A 6,000-nucleotide genomic window follows, 5' to 3' on the forward strand; every position below is an offset into this window, starting at 1 on the left:
AGGCCAGCATTTGATAAATCCAATACAAAAGACTAATGGGAAGGACTCTATTCAATAAAAATTACTGGAAAACAGTTCAGTTAAAATTATATCTTATATCACATACCACCGTAACTCCAAATGGATACATTACCTAAATATAAAAGCCCACATGATTTTTTTAAAAAATTAATTTAATTTACATTTCTCTACTCAATAGTGATTTGGAGCATTTTTTTTTCATATGGCTACAGATAAGTTTGATTACTTTGTCTGAAAACTGTCTGTTCATATCCTTTGTTCATTTATCAACTAGGGAATGACTTGTATTCTTATCAATTTGATAAATGAAGCCTTTACCAGAGAAACTTGCTGTGAAAATTTTTTTACATTTATGATTACTGTATATTTCCCTCCATTCTTTCCTCCCCCCACCCCACCCCACCCTGGTTTATTTTACTCTCTCTTTCCCTTTACCCCATCTTTCCTCAAAAGTGTTTTGCCTCTGACTATTCTCTCCCCCAATCCATCCTCCTTTCTATCAGCCCCACCTGCACCTCTTTCTCTTATCCCCTTTTCTCTCCTACTTTCCTGTAGGGTAAGAGATTTCTTTACCCAGCTGAATTTTTATGTTATTCCTTCTTTGAGCCACTTGTGAAGAGAGTAAGGTTCCCTGCCTCTCCTGACTTCCTCCATCTTCCCCTCCACTGTAACAGTTCTTTTGTGCCTTTTATGAGAGATAACTTATCTCATCCTACCTCTTGCTTTCCCTTCTTCTTTCTTTTTCTCCTCTGTTTTTTAGATATCCTGTCATATTCAACTCATACCCATACCCTCTATGTATACTCCTTCTAACTGTTCTAATATTGAGAGTTAGGAGGTACAAGTATCATTTTCCCATGTAGAAATGTAAACAGTAGAACCTTACTGAATCCCTTATGATTTCTCTTTCCTGTTTACCTTTTTGCGCTTCTCTTGAGTCTTGTATTTAAAAATCAGATTTCCTATTAAGCTCTATTTTTCATTAGGAATGCTTGAAAGTCCTCAATTTCATTTAATGTCCATTTTTCACCTGAAGGATTATACTTAGTTTTGCTTAAATGGGTGATCTCTTTCAGGTAGTGATTGGTAGAGTCTTTCAATTTCTATTTTACCCTCTGATTCTAGAATAACAGGGTAGTTTTCCTTGATAATTTCTTAAAAGATGATGTCTAGGCTCTTTTTTTATCACAGCTTTCAGGTAGTCCACTATTTCTTAAATTAGCTCTCCTGGATCTATTTTCCAGGTTAATTGTCTTTCCAATGAGATAGTTCACATTTTCTTCTATTTTTCATTGTTTTGATTTTGTTTTATTTTTGCTTGATGTCTTATGGAATCATTAGCTTCTACTTGCCCAATTCTAATTTTTAAAGAATTATTTTCTTTTATACCTCCTTTTCTATTTGATCAATTCTACTTTTTAAGGAGTTTTTTTCTTCGGTGAATTTTTGTATTTATTTTCCCATTTAGCCAATTCTTTTTCTTAAGGAGTTCTACTCTTCATTGGATTTTTTTGTGCCTCTTTTACCATTTGGCCTATTATGTTTTTAAGGTGTTCTTTTCCTCAGTACTTTTTTGTGCCTCCTTTACCAAGCAGTTGACACTTTTTTCATGATTTTCTTGTATCACTGTCATTTCTTTTCCCAATTTTTCCTTTACCTCTCTTATTTGATTTTTAAAGTCCTTTTTGAGTGCTTCCAGGAATTCTTTTTTGGATCTGAGATGAATTCACATTTTTCTTTGAGGCATTGGATGTAGTAGTTTTGACTTTGTTGTCTTCTTCTGTATTTATATTTTGATCTTCCCTCTGTCACCATAATAACTTTCTATGGTCAGGTTCTCTTTTCTTGTTGTTTGCTCACTTTTCCAATTTATTTCTTGACTTTAACTTTATTTTAAAGTTGGGCTCAGCTCAAGGGTGGAGGGGGCATTCTCCCAAGCTTCAGGTTTTTTGTGTAGCTGTTTTCAGAGGCAGCTCGGGAGGTCTGTAAAATTTAAGATCTTCCAAAGTGGTATGATCTATGAAGGTATGTTTACTATTCTCCTGGTCTGTGAGTAAATACAAGCACTCTTTTCACCTTCGAACTCTGACCAGTAACCTCATTCCCCTGTAGCTGCAAGCTGTAGTATGTCATCCTGGGATTGTGACTTAAATCCAAGTATGGGAAATGAAATACAGTCCTGCACAGGGTTACAGGCCTACAAAGGGCCCCCTATAATCTCCTTCTGAACAGTTGTTCAACCTCTTTATCATCTGAGAACTCCAGAAGTAACCGCTGCTGCTGCTGATTTGGTCACCCCCAAGGCCTGCTGTTGGTTTGCTGGAGCACAGCCTGTGCTGGACTGCACTCTACTCTCACCTGGGTGCAACAGAACTTTTCTACAGATCTTCTAAATTGTCTTGGGTTGAAAAATTGTTTTACCCTGTCCTTTGTGTGTTACCCTGCTCTAGGATTCATTTTGAGGCACTATTTATAGTTGTTTAGAGGGGAACTTGGAAGAACTCTGGGGAATCCTTCCCTTTTATCTGCCATTTTGGATCGCCTCCATAAGCAACAGGCTTTCACAATAGATACTCAATAAGGGACCACATCTTAACCATCTGGCAATTAAAATGTAAAGAATATAAGCTCACACTGTGTTTACTGTCTGTTGATTACAAACCCCCCCCAAAAAAATTATTCAAGACTCCTTGGAAGATATAAGGAAAGAAAATATAGAAAGAAATCATCTTTGTTAACAACTCTCTGATTAACAACCACCAAGGAAGCCATTAAAATAAGAAGAAAGATGTATAGTCACTAAAACTCTTTGTTGCTGTAGTAGAGGAGATCCAGCATAAAGTCCAGGCCAGGAATTTCCTGTGGATTCTAAGGTGCTCTATGTGCTAGCTCCTATTTGTGAATTACATTCTGCTGACTATATTAGGAACTAAACATTTTGAAGCTTCTTGGAAGTCTGTAATCATTTAAAGAGTTTACCCTCACCATATACACCAAACAAACAAACAAAAAAACCAAAAACAAGTGAATGAAGAATGTCAGTGAACCAGTATGTGGACAACCATATAAAGCTTCTCCATCAGTATACATATCTAGGACAGATAATACATCTGGATAATAAGGAAGATTAGAGTTTAAATGGAAGAGAAGGATGGATTGGATTGCCTTGGGGAAACTACAAAACTTTATTATCTCCAAGTTTTCCATAAAGTTAAAGCTTATATTTTTAAACCAACATTCACTGGCATTCCTATGAGGTAGTGAAACATGAAATATGATTTCTCTAAAGAATAAAAAGTTTATATTGCACAAAGAACATGGAGAAGTGGGTGTGAAAAGGTTTCAATGTTATTTTGAGAGTTGTAAAGGTCCTCAGCAACAAAATACCTGACAAGTGCTCATCTAGCCCAGAGGTGTAAAACTGGAGGCCCGCAAAACTCCTTAGGATGGTCTGAACCAGATTAAAATGTAACTGTGAAATATTTAACAAAATAAATAAAAATACAATATTAATGTTAATTTGTGATCTTTATATTTAAATTTGTTAGCAGTGATCCAGCCTATGCTCCAAGACTTCTGGGGAGGGAGAATCCACCATCTCTCAATTTTAATCAATAAACATTTATTAAGCACCCATTATGTGCCAGGCATTGTGCTAGGCACTGGGAATACAAAAAAGAGGCAAAAGATAATCCCTGACCACAAAGAGCTCATAATCTAATGGGAGAGACAACAAAAAAAATACACAAACAAGTTATATACAAGATGAATAGGAAATAATAAAGAGGAGGGAGGCACTAGAATTAAGAAGGGTTGAGAAAAACTTCCTGTAGAAAAGGAGATTTTAGTTGGGACTTGAAGGAAACCATAGAGGTCGGTTGGAGGAAGGAAGGAGGGAGAAAGGAAGAGCACTACAAGCACGTGGGACAGCCAGAGAGAATGCCCATAGCCACCAGATTGAGTATCCTGCGTGTGGAACAGTCAGTCACTAGGTCCAAGAGTACGTGGCAGGCCATAAGGTATAAGAAGACTGGAAAGGTAGGAAGGCGCTAGGTCATGAAGCACTTTGAACGCTAAACTGAAGATTTTGTACTTGATCCCGGAGGCAATATGGAGCCATTGAAGTTTACTGAATAAAGGGGGTGACACAGTTGAACCTGCGCTTTAGGAAAATCATTTTAATGGCCGAATGGACGACGGGTTGGAGTGGGAAAAGACTTTAGGCAGGCAGATCCACTAGGAAACTACTGAACTAGTCCAAGCATTAGGAAATGTGGGCCTTCACCAGGGTAGTGGCAGTCAGTATCAGAGGAGGGAAAAGGAGCATATTTGAGAGACGTTGTTGATGTCATTCTTCAGTCGGTTTTCAGTTGTGTCCAATTCTTTATGACCCCATACTTGAGAGATGATGTTGTTGTTAAATTGTTTTTCAGTCCTGTCCAACTCTTCATAACCCCATTTGGGGTTTTCTTGGCAAGGATACTGGAGTGGTTTGCCATTTCCTCCTTCAGCTCATTTTACAGATGAGGAAACTGAAGCAAACAGGGTTAAGTGACTTGCCCAGGGTCACACAGCTAGGAAGTGTCTGAGGCCACATTTGAACTCAGGAAGAGGAGTCTTCCTGACTCCAGGTCTGGCGCTCTGTACACTATGGCGCCATCTAGCTGCCTCTGACTTGAGAGATGCGGCAAAGGTGAAATTAACAGGCTAAAGCAAGGCTGGATATGGGGAATGAGAGATAGTGAGGTGCCCAGCATGACTCCTATGTTGCCAGCCTGAGGAACTGAGGAGCTCTCTCTACAGTAACAGGAAAGGTAGGAGGTGAGGAGGGTTTAGGGGAAAAGATAATGAAATCTCTTTTGGAGATGTTGAGTTTAAGATGTCCACTAGGCATTGTCAAGATTCTATGAGGAGACACTGTTCTCCAGAGCTAAGGCCCAGCAAGTACCGTGCCCTGAGTTTGGGATGAACACGGCTGCAACTAAACCACAGAACTTATGGCTCCTGAGCTCAGGCAAGTACCAACAGGCCCAGACATGAAGCCTTGCTATGAATGGACTGGACAACCTTGCCTCACTATTGCTGGTGTGCCTCACTACTGTTGCTACACTGCACTGTTTGATTCTTTGTCTGGCTTTTATCCAATAAACTTCAATGGCTCCATATTGCCTCCAGGATCAAGCACAAAATCTTCTGTTTCTTCTTCAAAGTGCTTCATAACCTAGTGCCTTCCCATCTTTCCAGTCTTCTTATACCTTATGTCCTGCCACATACTCTTGGATCTAGTGATCAAGGTTTAGCCCCAGTACATGTGTCTCGTTTCCCTCCCTGCTTGCATGCCATTTCCCCACTATAGAAAATAAACTCTGCCTGCTCTGTCTGTTCAGCTCTGGCCTCCGAAGGCCAAGAGGTTTGTTCCAGTTGACAACATCCATTTGAGATGTCCAAAAGGCACCTGAAGATTTGAGATTGGAAGTCGGTAGAGAGGTTGGCACAGGATGTAAATGTGTGAAGTTTTTCCTGAGACAAAGTGTAAATGTGTCCCTTTGTAACTTCCACCCTCTGCTGCTGGTTCTCACCTCTTGGGATCAAATGGAATAAATCTGCTGCTTCCTCTTTCACATGATAGCCCTTCAAATAACTGAACACAGCTATCATGCATTCATGTTAAAATACCTACATATGGCTATCATATTTCTTTATGAGCCCTCATTAAATGCATTACATTCCTGTCCATCATATCTAAATTTTAAGTGTTGGTCCAGAAATCCAAATTTTGCTTGCAGACAATATCTCTCATCAAGCTTATCGTTCAGTTGTGTGTGCCCAAACCCCATTTGGGGTTTTCTTGGCAAAGATACCAGAGTGGTTTGACATTTCCTTCTCCAGCTCACTTTTATACATGAGGAACTGCAGCTATTCATTTCTTAAATAAATCTTTTTCCTCATAAAGTCCTACCTTTAATTGTCATCATTGAT

At 39.0% G+C, this 6,000-nt stretch overlaps 1 protein-coding gene across 1 annotated transcript in view; it reads right to left on the reverse strand.

The window, feature by feature from the left end:
* LOC114048285 (solute carrier organic anion transporter family member 4C1-like) overlaps positions 1-6,000 on the reverse strand; it is a gene marked incomplete at its 3' end in the record, with an annotated part of 141,591 nt that overhangs the window by 96,723 nt on the left and 38,868 nt on the right. The window lies entirely within an intron of this gene.

This window comes from Vombatus ursinus, unplaced genomic scaffold (assembly GCF_900497805.2).
Source record: "Vombatus ursinus unplaced genomic scaffold, bare-nosed wombat genome assembly UNPS02014792.1, whole genome shotgun sequence".
NCBI lineage: Eukaryota > Metazoa > Chordata > Mammalia > Diprotodontia > Vombatidae > Vombatus > Vombatus ursinus.